Source organism: Temnothorax americanus, unplaced genomic scaffold (genome assembly GCF_048541705.1).
Source record: "Temnothorax americanus isolate GAGA-0224 unplaced genomic scaffold, ASM4854170v1 Scaffold7, whole genome shotgun sequence".
NCBI classification, from domain to species: domain Eukaryota; kingdom Metazoa; phylum Arthropoda; class Insecta; order Hymenoptera; family Formicidae; genus Temnothorax; species Temnothorax americanus.
Genome location: NW_027509792.1, coordinates 6,370,494 through 6,386,737, shown reverse-complemented (window position 1 = coordinate 6,386,737; position 16,244 = coordinate 6,370,494). Strand labels below are relative to the sequence as shown.

General features: G+C 40.9%; 1 protein-coding gene across 7 annotated transcripts in view; it reads left to right on the top strand.

Annotated features, from left to right (window-relative positions):
* The window catches only part of LOC143905942 (zwei Ig domain protein zig-8), a 128,092-nt gene that overhangs the window by 98,831 nt on the left and 13,017 nt on the right, over nt 1-16,244 (top strand). The window lies entirely within an intron of this gene.

The following is a 16,244-nucleotide window of genomic DNA, read 5'->3' as shown; positions in this document are numbered from 1 at the left end:
TTCGCGTTTACAGGCAGCGACAACAGGCGAGATTAAGCAACTATGAGCTATGAGATTAGATGCCGAATACGACCTGTCGCGTAGTTTAGCGCTCGTACCATTCAGTTATAATCTATGACATTATTGCGCATGCATGCATATATGCACACATATGTAATCGACTGCAATGCAAATAAGTTTATATATATATAAACTTATATATATATATAAACTCGAATATAACTCGCTCGCATAACTCGCTCGCACAATATCTAATCATTTCCTCCCTCCATTTGCTTTGAAAATTTGCAGAATCCGACAGTCGAAATACGGCATAATTTGAATAAACGATTCCAATATTTGGGGATAGATTAGTTTGCAAATAATAAATTAACATTAAGGCGCGTAACGTTTTTCAACATCAGGGTCACGTTTGATCAAATTATCGACTGTCTAACGTCTAGTTCGATAATTAAGCCGATGAAACGGTGCTCGTCCGTTTAAACCAAAATGACATCGAGTGGGTCCATTTAACGGGAATAAACTGTTTCTTTCGCGAGTGGTTCGCTATGCCGGGGGATCGTTAGTCAGATAGAACGAGTCGCGTCTGGATTGCTTGGAGTAGACACTTGAGACCAGCCTAGGTATCGCCGGGCCATGGGTCAATTGTTTCCCCGTTGTAAACAGGTCAGAAATAAATCCCGGCTTAACGCGGAGCTTAAAAGCTCTTAAAGCGGTACTCGCCCCCCCCCTCGCCTCAATTTATCCCCTCGTCCTGCTATCGTCGATTTTCCCCCCACCGTCTTCACCCCCCGCCGCTCACCCACATTTGCCGCGCATCCACTGATTCTCCGTGCACTCGAACGCCCTTTTTCGCGGTCTTTGGCTTTGTAGCGATCTCACATGCAACTTCATCAAGCACATTTAATCGTAGTATTACATATACGAAGGCGGTATCTCTCCCGAGTATAGTCCTGTGTGAGATCTAAGTAAGAAATATTGTTCTCCATTGGATATAAAAGAGCGTTTAAGCGCAATCATGCGTAATCTCTCTCTGATATTTCCACATCCCCGTAATTTGGCGATCATTTGTTAAAGAGAAAGGCCGCGTAATAAATTAATCCAGCTATTATTCACAGAGAGAGAGAGAGAGAGAGAGAGAGAGAGAGAGAGAGAGAGAGAGAGATGCATACGTCGTAACTCTGTTAAAATAACTACAGCGATATACGCGGTTATGCGTGGCGGATGGATGTGGGATGCGGGCTTTGCAGCGGAAAACAAGTTATGCGTCCGCGCCGACTTTTAATATATGTAATTTAGCTGCGCGCGCGTTCTGTTCCTCCGTTATTAAAAGAGTAGGTACGAGAAGGAAGTATGAAAACCATCCATCATGGACAATAGAGCCTGGCGTGGTGCCACGCACCGGCCAGAGACGTTTTAACGAGGCTTCAAATTCAGGGACTTTATTTGCCTTATCGCTGTATTTTTTTTTTGTAACTCTGTTTTTTTCGTTGTTGTTGTGCCTTTTTAATGAAGGGACAGCGCGGAAAAATATGTCGCGAGAGAGAAACTCTAACTGCTCCAGTTCTCGTTCCCTTTCACAGAACGCGCGCGCTTTCATGCTTTGTGCTCTTCGATAAATATCTGACACGTACAACTATGGTGACCCTAACAAACGTCTAACAAACAAATCCATTTGAAACAGTCCTGTGTTCCGGCACAGTGGCGTGAGATTCTTCACTGATAAACGCGACAAAAGGGTCGTCGCATAATTGACGAGGTGCTTTATCGAAATCGCTCGCGTACTTACTTGCAGGAGACAATTTTCCCGGCTGGTAGTATAGCGCGGATTAAGCTGAGAAATACGCTGATTCTACTTCTAAACGCGAGAACGGGGGGATCGAGACAAAGGGGGGGGGGAGCTGATTGTGAGCTTGTGTATCTTAATTGTTTTCGGTTGCTGCGCTGACATTAATGTCGTTCGTAAACAATGCACTGCTTTCCGCGCTATCGAACTTCTTGTTTTATGCCGCCACCCACGTGTGCATTATGATCCACGTAACCGTTTCGTTTTTCCTTCCGCGCCCGTACTTAATTCCTTCGCGATACTTTTCTTTTTGGTTTACGTGAGATGTATAGCGGAGATCACGGTGTGATTGAAATTTTAATGAAGAAACTTATAATCCTCTTTTTTTTTAAACCAGACAGGTAAAGGTATTTAGCTCTTGAAGAGAGGAATATATTTCACTTTCAGCACGTACAATATCCATAGATGTGATTTACATAACATTTTATAAAATATCCCATAATCGTATATTATATACAGCCTATACAGATCAGTGTTCCACAACTCGCAACCGTAATTTTAATGACATACATATGCCTCAGTAATCGAGTGTTGGTACGACACCCTTCCACGGAATGTGAGAAGTTCCAGGTTTGAACTCTGGCTGAGGTAATATTTTTCGTAATAAATTAAATTATTTTTTTAAAAAGTATTACAATTTTGATATTTTTGTTTTATTACTTGCTTCAGGAATATGTCATTAAAATATGGTCGCGAGTTGTAGGATACCCTGCATATCTTATTCTTAATTATATATCACGAATATAAAAGAAATCGTTTTTCTGTTGAAATGAAATACTGTTAATCCTTTTCGTGGTCACAGTTTAAATAAATTATTCCGTGTAGAAGAGAGAGAGAGAGAGAGAGAGAGAGAGAGAGAGAAAGTATAAGAGCGAAACATTTAGTGGACACGAGTATAACTTACACAATAGTACATTTCGCGTGTAGAATACGTGTATTCGCGTAGCGCACCGGAGGTTCCATAGAGCTCGACCGCTATATTATGCGGCGACTTAATCGTCCGGGCTCGCAAAGTTTTTATGGGCTATAATTCAAAGTTTTCACGAGATATTCTTCTGCGTGTAAGAACGGGCTCGGGCTTATATTTCGAGAGGCTTCCTGTTATTTTATTGTTAAAGAAACTATGTATCTGATTTTACGTGCTCGTGCTTCCCCCCCCCCTCCGATTTTCCATCTGCGGTCGAAAAATTCGTACGCGTTTATCGCTTTGAGACCCTCGTATCGATTCGGGTGCCCGATATAAGTTCGGTTAACGAAACTGCAGCTCCCGCTTCTTTTTATGCAGCTTTAATGGGGTGACACCAGACTTCGTTTCATTTTTGCGCTCCGGAGGAAACCGGATCTCTACTCGGCGAGCTTTAACTGTTTCCTCGACTTTCTGCTGTGAATAACGACACGATTTCTCCGAGAGATTTCCCCAACACACCGTTGCGACTGTAGGCGTCGCAGTTGACCCAACGGATTCGAACGACGTGGAAACTGTCGCGCAAAATAAAAGTTGGGATCAAAGGCAAAGGATGGACATCGCGCGGGACGAACCGAGTTTATTGCTTTGGGAAAGAGAAGTCGATATATATATATATATATATATATATATATCCTGTTTTCTTGGATATTCCCCTTAGACCCTGATGGCGTTTCGGTAACACCGGCTGTCGTATCAAAGAGTGCGAATTCAATCGGAGATTGAAGTAGGCAGAAATAAAAAAGATGGTCAGTCTCGAGCGATCGCCACGGGAAATTAAGACGCAGAAGAATTATTTGCTTGTCAAATCGCTTATAAAATATATTTATAGTTATATATTATAGTTATATATATATTATAATAATGCACAGAAAAAAAGAAGTGTTAAATCAAGACTTATATACTCGTATATATAAGCAAGAATCTATAATCTTGAAATGCGATATAAACTGCGTTAAATAAAGAAAACTTGTTTGAATGAAGGCATTTATATAGTTTAATCAAGAAAAAAACGTTGAAATAAAAAATTGAAATTCTTAGAAGAAGATTATAGATTCTTGTTTTAATAAACATTATTACAAGAATATAAATCTTGATTTAATACTTCTTTTTTTTCTGTGTATAAATAATGTGCTTGTCTATGGATATATTATACATATATTAATGGCGAAACATTATAATTTCATATACGTTGCACGATTTCTTGGCGCGACGTAATGCGTGCCTCTGAATGCGAAATCACTTTCTTCTCATTACAATTTGGGATGAAAAGCGGACGGTCCGGTGCGCGGTGGCCGCCGCACTTAACGATTCAATTATTCTCTCCGCTGCGGCGATAAAAGTCGTGGCATTAATTATTATTCTTGCGCTTACCCCGGGCGCGGTTCGCGATATTTCAATTTTGCTCGTCGTCCAAGCTGTCGTCACCCCTTTTATCGGTCCCGACACGGAAGCGCCAGAACGGAGGCGCGTTTCGGGGGCGAAAAAAGAGCGAGTGATAATTCGTCGCACGTGTGCGGTCAGGAAAATTCCCGCCACGGTGGAGGATGTGCTCGTCACAAACGCGCGGAGTCTGGAGCGTATGTAACGATTTACAGTCGGAGTTTTTCTCTCCGTCTCTCTTTCTCGCTCTCTTTCTCCCGGACACTTTTGTGCACGCCGATAGGTAGACGTGAAAAGACGGGAGCATGAGAGAAAACTTGGATATCTACGATACATGCAGACAGCATACGTATCGAGTTGCATACAAAAGGCTTCTAATATCATCCTCGCCAAGCCGCGCCGCACACGTATATTCTATATATACTTGGAATATACAACATTTGGAATTCGATGCCGCTTCCGCCCGTAAGCTGCCATTTTCTCTCCGTGCTGGTCATTGCGGATTCGCGGCAAACAAATCTAGTAGTTTCGCCTATCGTAACATTATGTATTAAAATGATACGCGACATCGCGTGAATATGCTGGAACCATCTCAGATATTTGTATTGCCTGGCGTTATACGTGGTTATTAATTGCAAAAAGTTCTTTTATGGAATGCAAGCGAAATAATTAAACGTGTAAACTAAACTACTAAAAATGGCTATTTTTTTTTTCATTGAAAAGTTAGTTTTGATATAGCACAATTCTGCACGGTTTTAAATCTTGTCAAAGTTTTCGTAACGCAATTGATCCGTTAGACGATTAGTGACTGGTATAGGAGATTCGCTCACTGTATTAGAAGGTTTGAAAACAGCGTTTAATGGATGGTGGCTTGCCGAACTATTTGCACAAGGTGCAATGCGGAGGAACAATGTGAAGTCTCTTCTTTACAAGCTGACCTCCCTTGATGCGGGTGCTAATTTACCGCTGTGAACATTCCAGGGGTTTGCTCGATGTGGTAGTATAATGTTTCACAAAGAACCGGTATAGTGTATATCGTTTTTACAAGAAGTTATTGTTTGTGACATATGTAAATGGATGTAATATATGCGAACAAAACTTTCCGATTCATAAGAACACAGGACGGAAAAACGTAGAAGAGATAGAAGCGGAGGTGGAATTTATTTTAACTGGAAAAAAGGATTACGCGCCACGCAAATAAACGTGACAGGAAGGATCTTGCGGAAGAAAATTGCGATAGTTTTGCGGCCATCGTGTAAGCGCTGTCGCACAAATAATGCCTTTGATGTCTATGAAACAACGGCGCTAAGTAACCGTTTCATAAAAATCAAGAGGCAAGAAATTAAGAAACCGCGCGTGAAGTGCCACGCGTCAATGAAGCGTAATCGGAAGATACGGAAAAGCGAGGACGGGCAATAAGACGTCGCGACGAAAAAATAGAAAAGTGCAAAGCAAACGGAAATGGCGGCGGGGGTTCAAGAGGTTCATTAGAGGTTATTTTGCGACGCTTATTCGCATCAGAATGCGAGACGCGGTACAAAGAACGCGTTATGTTCGAATAAATGGAGGGCGATGTTGCTCCGAGATTATTTATTCATTCGAGTGAATCGCGCCGAGCGCTATAGGTCGCTAATAATGCAGGGAAATCGCGACGCGTTTACGTCAGTCTAATGGCCCGTCGCGTCGAGGCGACAACAGGCCCTTTAACTAAAGACAAGCGATACATCTCGGGCGTGCTGAAGCATACAAGAGATTTAGCGCGTAATGGAAACTTCTTCCTCGAGCAACATCGTTTGCTCGACGAAACTTCTTTTATAAATAATCTTTCGCCGCGTAATTATTCGCCAATTCAGTTTACGATGACATTTTAATGATTCGTTTTTAGAGAATACGCTAAATGACATTGAGAAAGATGTATGATCTTCAGTTAAGTAATAGCCTGATAATTTTTTTGCTTCTTAATAAGGAGGTAAACGAGTGAGTTATTGCGTGCCGCTGGTATATTGTATACCTATACTGACAGAGTGACGGATGTCTCGCGAGCTCTTTTTGCTTTGCAATTGTTGTCGCGTGTTGAGGGAATTACGACGCGAACGAATCGTGACTTGGTGCTTTTCCTATGAGCTATTACGGTTTATTGCGTTACGTGTAATCTTATTAAATCTTACAAATTATATATTTTTGTTAAGCATCGAGACCTATTTTATGGGATTATACATGCGAAAAAGGATCTATAATAATAGATTTTATAATGGAATAATATGATGTCACACTCGATGAGGAAGTTTTAGATCGGCATGAAGCGGAATAACGTTATCAAACATGGTCATGAAATATTCACTCGAACGTGATTTGCCGTATGATCTCCATGCGAAAAATCGCGCGTTGTGAAAATCCCTTTCTCGGTAATAACTTCCTCAGCACGGGGCGGGATATTCTCAGTTTAGTTGGACACGGCACGATATCTCATCTCGCTCGTATTATGGCTGGCCGGCGCAATTTTGCGCAAAAAGGTCCTTCCGATGGGACGGCGGAGAGACGAGAGCGGATTACTTAATCATGCCTGATGCTGTTTACCTCGGCGCGGCGCTTCGAAAAGAAACGCGGCGCGGATAGCGGCCTGGCGTAAACGTGGCGGACAGCCGGGAACGATGCGCGCCCGCGCCGGCCGTCCTCCGGAACTGTCAGACTGAAAAATCGACCGTAGCCTTTTTCTCCCAGACATTTCTGGAGCGTCGCAATTGCGGCGCCCTGTCAAATTGGCATGCCGGGGATACAGCTACAACCAGATGCCGCGACTTCGAACAGTCCTCCCTTAATTCGAGCTTCCTGCCGGCGACTGCCGTGCCACGCCGCGTCGCGTGACACGATCCCTCCCCCTGCGTTATTATACTACAGCCGTTGCAACGTGTGTGTGTGTGTGTGTGTGTGTGTGTGTGAGCGTGTGTGTGTGTGTGTGAGTGTCTGTGAGAGTGAGTGAGTGCGTGTGTGTGCGTGTGCGTGTGTGTGTGAGAGTGTGTGTGTGTGTGTGTGTGTGTGTGTGTGTGTGTGTGTGTGTGTGTGTGTGTGGTACTTTAAGCGTTAAGTTAATTCAAATTCTGTGGACGCATAATATTCTCTACCAGCTAGTAGAATATTATAAGCGCGCTCGTTAGCCAGCTTGCGGTTGCGCGATAGCAACTTTTCGAAAAAACAATATTGCTGTTTAGTTCTATCTAGTGTTGGCGTTATTTCCTCACGATTTGCAGATGAAAACGGAAGATAATCAATATGGAGAAATAACCACGTATTTACGCGTCAAAGTGATTGAAAAATGCACGTTGCTCGCATTTACACGTCGGCAGTATTTCAATCAGTCACAGGCATTCCTTTGTCGGAGAAATATTGCTTTCTATAAGCGTAAATGTTGGAAGCACCAACGAATATAAATGGTCGTCGCACCTACTCATTAATTGTCCGGATTTGTATGTGCGTAATAGAATCGAATTACATTCATCCTATATAATATTACATTTATTTGTAAAACATTTTATAATAACACGTATTATAGCTGTGTTTTTCAGAATTGTAATTATTATAAACACATTTTTTAAAATTTATTTTCGCATAATATATGAAAACATTATCTCTCCCTAATCTCTAATAAAAACTCTTTCAATTCATTTGCTAGAACACATTAAGTATTTAGCGCTTATTATTTTAATTTTGCGTTTCTTATCGTAAACAGGATATCGGCATTTAGATTACTCATTAAAATGTGATAGATCTATTTAAAGATAGAGAATTGCTATCAAGAGCATGATTGACTCTTTTTATGGCAGTTTAATTTGAAAAGTAATTTTAAATTGAAACGTAGGATGCAGTTGTAAAATATAAATGCCTGGAATCAGGTACGAGATTACTTCCATAGTTAAGACTTTATGAAGAGGTCGCCGGAATGAGAAAGTTTTAGTGCTTACATTTTGGCATTGCGCAAACAAGAATAAGCAGACGAGGAGATTGGCATACAGAAGTGCACTGAATTGCTTCCTGATGACGAAAGTTGCAAAGAGATGGAAAAACGTAGCGATAAAAAGCGAGAGGATAACGGGATGTATATTAAAGGAATCGCGCGCTTTTCGGTTTTATATTAAAATATTAAAATATTACTTCGGTGTCACTTATGTTGATTGCCAATTCTTCTGCGTCAGAATGCTCATTAAAAGAGAATTAAACGTTATTATCTGTTTCGTCAATTTAAAAAATAAGTAAATAAATAAATGTCGAAATACATGAAGCAGAGAAAAAACCACTCGATTATTTTCTTATTTCCTGCATTTTATCACCGTTTTTGTTTCACTTATATACATATTTCAATTTACATATAATTAGCAAATTTTACCTTCGAATGAGTCCAAGTGCAATCTAACTTTGCAACTATGCACTATTTTACAGTTATCGTAAAATTTTTGTATTACGCGAAATGAATTTTTCGTAACGGGTACCGCTCTTTTAAAGCCACGTCCTGTGGGAGTAATTCGCAGAACGTCGCAATCATATATTCGCGGTGCATTTGTTCTCATCTCCAAAGTTTTACACATTAAATCGCAGGACCACGCGGTAAAGGTTCAGCTAATGCTGTGAGGTAATGGTAGGTTATTCGTATCATTTGGGGACGAGTGTATGATCCGCCTGACGAGTGTATATGAACTCCATGTCGACCAAGTACGGAATATTCATGGCCTAACGAAAAATAGAAATATTTCGTGATTTTATTTTAGGTCAATTGTCACAATCGATTACCTTCGAGCATTCATTATTTTGCATTCCTATACATTTTCCCATTGATGTAATCGTTTTGTCAATTCCTTTCGTTCGAAGTATAGACTGTGTGGAGATCGCAGGAGAATTTCTGTCTTAAGGGATTTAAGAGCGTTAAAAATCAATGAGATATTGACAAGGTACATTTATAACGCGTGAGACTATATCCGATGTGAAAGCAATTGCACATATAATTTGTTGCATACAGATAATGTATTAAATACTTCTAAATCTTCTAATAATATCTTGGACAATACAATTTGCTATATAATTACATGCGATTTATTAAATCCGTCGATTACTTGATAACTTATAATAATTCAAATTTAATTCATTTAAGAAAAATAATAATTCTGTGACGAGTTAAGAAAAATAGTTGCTTAAAACGTAATTGCTGCATTACATAAATTATATGACTTTTTATTAAAGTTATATAATTGCTAACAGTATTGACGGAAGTTGACTATATGGGAGTGGCGCGAGATGAGCAGGTGGAAAAAGATCGAAGAAGACGGGAGCCGACGAGCGTGAGCTCGAGTTTCGACGTTGTCGCAGGATATGTTATAAGTCGGCGTTATGTAGTCGGCGAATGCCGAAAGAAAGCTAGAGGAGGAAGGCAAGCAGGTGAATAGGTAGATAGGGTAGGTAGACTCGGTTGGAAGGCAGAAAGGTAGGAAGGAAGGAAGGAAGGAAGGAAGGAAATACGCGCAGCCCAGGACGACATATCTGAGCTTGCAGCCTGCAACTTTTCCCATCAGCGCGCAGCAAGCCCTGAGCTTGTTATGCGAAGCTTGAAGCGCATGTAACGCCAGATGCCACATATTGGCTCGCACCTGACCCACGCCATCCCCATCTGAATCGCCCACCCTCCGCAACATACGAGAGACCGGACGAGGCTCGATCCCTTTTCCGTCCGTCTCTCTGGTGTTTTCGATTTCACATTGCACCCGATGAAAGGCTTGACTCTGCCGACCTGTTTGTCCACGCGTTTCGCGATTATTTCCTCTCTCGGAAGCCGTATTTCTTGTATCGAGTTGTCATCGCCCGGAACTGCTACTTCAACAACCCAGGAGAACCTGAGAATTGTGACACAAAGGACGGTTCTCTTTATAACTCAAGTTCTTACGTTAAAAGGGGACATAATTGCATTCTGAATGACAAGATAAGATATAAATTTCTCTTAATAATATTCCATTTAGTTTTGTTGCTAAAAAAAAATCTCAACGAGAATTGTAATATCTATAAGACTTTTCTTCGCGTGCCGAACCTCATCACCGTGCAATGTTCTGCAGAGAAAGCACGCATATATCGAAAATAAGGTCAACGAAATTTTTAAGTTCAGATGCTGTTATATCGATTTATCCCCATTCTTCCAGCTTTTTATGGATAGCGTGAAATATTACTATCGTGCCATATGTATGTATATATATATACGAGAAAATATATCACATTATATATATATATATATATATATAATCGTAATAAATCGATCATTCTAATCGACAATAAAGAGTGTTATAAAATTTTTACGCTAGTTCTTACGGCGCTCATATTTTTTTTTCAACCGACAACCGACCGGTTCCCATTTTTCCCATTAATTATTTCCGTGAGTTTTCATGCTGGCCGCTGGTGCACAATTACCTGTACATATGTTGTAGTGACTCCAATGATATAATCGCGCATAGCCGGTTTAATACGGTAGTGCATTCTTTGTAAGCTTAAATTTAACGCATTTCCCTCTACACCCTGCAGCACATTTCGCTATTTCCATCGCAACGCTTTGTCTTTTCTTTTTTTTTACAAGAGTTAATTACCCAGTATTCGCGGATGCAATTACGCAACAACTCTCACTCAGCTTATTATTTAGCAGCGAAAAAATCTTTCGTCGAGCAATATGAGTCATGGTCTTTCCGACGAGAAAATATATCACAGTTTTATTTGTTCTTAATAGCCATCTCTATTAGTCATCTCTTCATACATAAATGAACTTACATATTGCGCAACGCATAAACAGTTATATTTATTACATTACAAGTACTATATTTTAGAAAAAGTGAGACTCTCTTCTTTGCTTCTTTTTTTCCGCCGAGATTTTTTTCCGAGAAGAAATTCGAAAATCGTGACTCGTGACCCGAATCTTTACGACGTTATGTCAGAAAGTTTGGTTCCTCCAATAGTACGTACGCCGCAGCCTTCGCGGAAGGCTTTTTTACGTGCCTTGATCGGAAAAAGAAGTCACGGGAACGATAAGGTATTGCGCCTCCTTGCGCGCCGCAACGGCAAATCCGGGATAATCCGCTGAATTCCCGCGGAGACAACGGTAGACAGAGTTTCGTTTCTATAGGTGAGCATATGTGGCCGCGTATTCGCGCGATATTCTTTGCACCCCCTACAGTCTTACCCCGCCCCGCCGCGCACGTATTTAGGTTTACGGTTTACGTCGCGTAAAACCTGCTCGACAAACCCGCTAAACTCGAAGGAAGAGCGGAGAGGATTTTTACAGGCTGCCTTCTTCTCTTACCTCACACGAGAGGGAAGGTAAAGATCGCGGGTGCGTCTAAATTTACGAACCGTAAACTTATAGCTTGGCTGAATGCAAAATCTTGGAGATAATGAAAAAAAGCTCTCGTCGACATTTAACTTTCGTTTTACACGCCCTTCGATTTCATGACTCAGGGAATTAGCAGGTTTTTACCTGACCAATTTACATGGGCGAGAATCATGTAAAATTGCTGTTATATTATCATGACAATTAAAACGCTCTCTATTTTTTAAAATTTTTTAAATAATTTAATTTATCGTATAGTCTAATAAAAATGCCAAAATATGAGTGAAGGATATTTAATTAAATTTTTTAAAAAGTTTGCTTTGTTTAGTTTTAGATACGAACGATTAAAGTTTATACATTTACATAAAATAAAATAAAATAAATTCTGTAAGCACTCAAGTTTTGTTTGAGCAAATTTGGTAAAGCTATTAAGCCTCGATTCGTCGCCATGCACGATCGTTGCGGGGATCGTGAAAACTGTTCTTGCCAAACAGCGCTTTACATTCGGCTAGCCTGATGAAAAGTTCCAAGTAAAAGTTTGCAATGTCTGTCCGGCCGATTCGCAAAATCCCGACGGAGGTCGGTAGGAAGGGAATAACAAAGAAACTTCGCAACTCCCTTTAAGTCAGGAAACGAGGGAGGGGGCTGCGCGACGCGAGGTTCCTCGCTCGAGATCTACACAGACCGCGCGCTTATATTTCTAACCATTAAGAAGTCCACCGAGCGACCTATTTTTTACGAGGAAAAGTGCGAGAATGATGTGTCCGCTATAAACGACTGTTTTCGCTTACGCAAAAATCACGAAAAAAATTCGATACTTTACGATGTCACAAAACGTTTAATTTTTAATCAATTAATTTTTCTAATAAAGCGTTAAAGTATTAAAAGATGACTTTGAAATACAATTGAATATAAGCTTTTTTCTTGTTAAGTATATTTTTCTTTTTATGACACATTAATCAATCAATTATAAAAACGAGAAAAATATCACTTGGCACGGAAATTTTTGCGCGCAACCAGAGACCGCCCGAGAAAACATTAGCGATGCCGTCTAACGTATTACAACGCGCTAATCTCGGAACTGGAAATTTATAAATATATGTAATAAGGTATCCCGGATGAAACAAGTGCAAAGATAAAAATCTTTTGAGCTTGAACTTTGATAAAATTGCCCCGGATCTGTTGGTTCTCGGAGCTCTTTTCCACGTTAAAAGGCATTGAAGAAAAGAGTACTTATTACTTAACATGAAGAATGGAAGAAGAATGGTAGGAGATACTTCGTCCATATAATGAATTCAGTTTGAGGGTGCAGGCTGAGCGTGCAAAGATCAAGCAGACGCTGCTCCTTTTATCCCCTCTATCGAGTAAATATGATCTATAATTTCTTGGCAATAAAAGTCTCTTGTCCGAATATAAGAAGTCTCTGTATCTTCTGTGTGAGATTCTTTCACGGATAAAATAATTACCGGGAAACAAAAATCATTCGTTGATTATCGAGTGGAATCGTGCGTGTACAATAGCGCCTACTCTTGCGCAATGAATCGCGAAAGTAGATTCCAAGCTGTTTTTGTCTAGCTCGTTGTGCATTCTAGTGGGTAAATTTTGCGCCACAACTCTTTTACTATCTTCGTAAAGCCACGCCGTTACCCCACTGCTTCTGACATTAAGAGATGTAACGTAAAACGGTACAAACGCGAGCATCGCACGCGTATCGTTCCACACGCAACGCGTTGCAAAAAGGAGAAGAGAAGAAAATAATCAGCGAGAGAAACAAAATATACTGGGAGCTCTTAAATTTCTCTACCTACTCGACTGCCGGTGAAATTCACTGCGGATCCGTAAGCGGAAAAAAATTTCTAGGTCGAACGCGAAGGAGGTGGAGCTCGCGAGTCGCGCATAGAAGAATTTGAGGATAAATTTTGCGCTCTATGCACGAATTAAATTCCACGGTATATGGTGGAAAAAAACCCATGTCCGGCAAAAGGGAAAGAGAGGAAGACAGTATAAACCGAAATGGTTTTCCATCGGAATGGTTCAGTATTGCGATAAGCTGATGGCTCATCTTGCGAGTGTGTGCGCACTGAAAATACGATACAAAATGTTACATCGACTTGAAAATGGATTATATTGTGCTTGAATAAGACTTTGCTCGTTTTGATTTGTCCGTCGCAAAAAAATTGTACATTAATTGCTTCTTGAATTATAAATGAGATATGCCAGCAACGATAAAACGTATAATATGAGTAATTTAATAATTATTTCATTTAGTCTTGTAAGATTTAAAACATGTTGAACGACAGTTGGTGGAAGACGAGCGATTCTACCGGCGATTCGTTCATTAAGCGCCAAGTGATAATTGAATATCTGAGGGCACATATCTTCATAGGGATTTCTTGTTCACGAATACTTCCTATCCCCCAGATATTCCGTGCAACACGGGCGAGCTAAGAACAGTGCACGAAATTAAATTCTTTCGAGTATATATAGAGAAGCTATGCGGGTTTATTAGGTACAGAGAAATACCATTCAATGTTATTTTTTCGCATAACAAGTAAAGTCCGAACGCAGGACGCTTAAAAATTCGAAAAATTCACGGGAAGAGTGAATTGCCGTCGATTTTTTCGCGCGGTACATATTTAATCTCCCACATCACTGATTAACCCTTTCCGTCCCCAAATGTGACTGTTGCCGTGCGCGAGCAGCGGACTCATTGACGTTTTCGTTGGACGCGAACTGAACAGCGATGTGTCAACAGATATCGGGGACAAATTCGAAAACACATTTCCGGTTAAATGAAATATAATAAAACAAGTGTTTACGACCCCCTATACGACCGCATACAATAGCTGCGCGATACGCAAGTGGCGTGACGGATGTCTATCCCCGCGCGCGAGAGGGTGGTCGTGCAACGGGCAAATGGCATGTGATCTGTCCCCGGATGCCAATCGTTGGAAAATTTTGGTCGTGGTGGAATGGCTGGATCAATGTTTCGCGAGTTTCTGCATTGGCCTTCTGATGGGCAAAGCGACCGCTTGCGCATGCAGCACACGAATCGCCCTGGACATTCCACTCGCTAACTGTCGGAATGCATTCTTTTCTCTCGGTAAAATGTTTGCGTAGAATATATTTCTACCTTGCTCTTTCTTTGCGTCTTTCTTTCGTTCTCTCTTTCGACAAAATATTTTTTAATTAAAAAAGATCAAGATTGCCAATGCACATAAGCACTAAAGACCCCTTTAACCTTTAAAGAAATTGCATATAGAGTGCATATTATCGGACTTTGAGCATACATGCTCAAGTTGAAAAAAGCTGCAACACGGCACGGTTTTAACGGTAACGACAATGATGTGGCAACAAGTGCTTTTAACGTTTCTTAATAGTAATGCTCGTTACATTCTTGGGAAAGCACTCGACATGCTACTCTCAAAGGACCTTGCCGCAACAGTTTTGCGGAATGATGAAGCACGATGTGGCCCGTCGGTGAGGGCGGGAAGGAACAAGGAGGATGTCTTGCGGTGCCCGGATCATTCGGATGAATTCTTAAAGCAACCTAACGTTTCCTTTGTTTGTACCGCATTCTTCTCTTCTACCTTTCCCGGCATCATCGGCATGTCTGTTTTCTTAGCATCCCGCGCTCCGATTCTTTCTGTACGCTATACGCAGACGCAATATCTATACGTGTAGTTCTTTACTTGCACACGTTACTTTCGTCACTCCTATTTTCTTTACGAGATCTTTCTACGAGAAACGGATGTTGCGTGAGACATACGTATAGTATGTCTAAAACAACCATCACGCATCGTTAAACATTCAAAAATTCAAACTAGAGACAGCTCGTTTTTTACATCGCGGCGCGGCAGTTTTCTTTCGCCTTTAGTATATACCTTCGCCTTTAGTACCTTCCGAGCATCCAATTTTTCTCCGACATAACATACTTTGAGCCCGGGAATTGGAAATTCTTTAAACTTTCACGCTCGCAACAAGTGAATTTCGTTTAATTTTTGCGCGATATTTTATGCAAGCAATATCTCGGATGTAATTCGTACAAGATAACGCCATGTGAAATTAATACGAACGGCATTACCGCGTGGGCGTATATGCAACGTACGCCGCGTCGCGCCGTTCTCCATTCTCTTTCTTTTTTGCCCGGGATCGGCGGTATAAGAAAGCTCGGGAGGAGTACCCGATCTGTCAAGGCCAGCTGGCTGTAGGGCGAACTACTTGATTTACGCCTTTCTTCCATCTTCGCTCGCGGAACATCCTCTTTGCCTTTCTCCGCCTTTCTCTTATTCTTCCCTTGAATGCCCTATTTCATCAGCTTAATTCGCCAGAGACGTGAGCGGTCCTAAGTGTTATAAGCTAACTTTTTATCCTACTTTTTGCTCTTGTAAACAGGTTTAAATATCACGGCGCCGCACCGTAAAGAAAAATGTAGACCGGCAATTTTTTTCATTTACTACGAAAAGTTTGTCTATCTTCTTACGCATCGAAGTAGTAATAAAGCTTGTCTCGAGGTATGAAGGTTTCGAGTGATTCGTTACCCGCATAAGCTTTGCCTCTTGAATATTTCCCCCGTGGATCTTTAACGAGTTTCTGATTCCTCGAAAGTTTCTCGGGAATGATTATATTCGAGGCTTGTAGTTGCAAAACTCGTTAAATCCACTGTAAGCTATTTTGAGCAAGGACAGGAAAAACTAATTGCT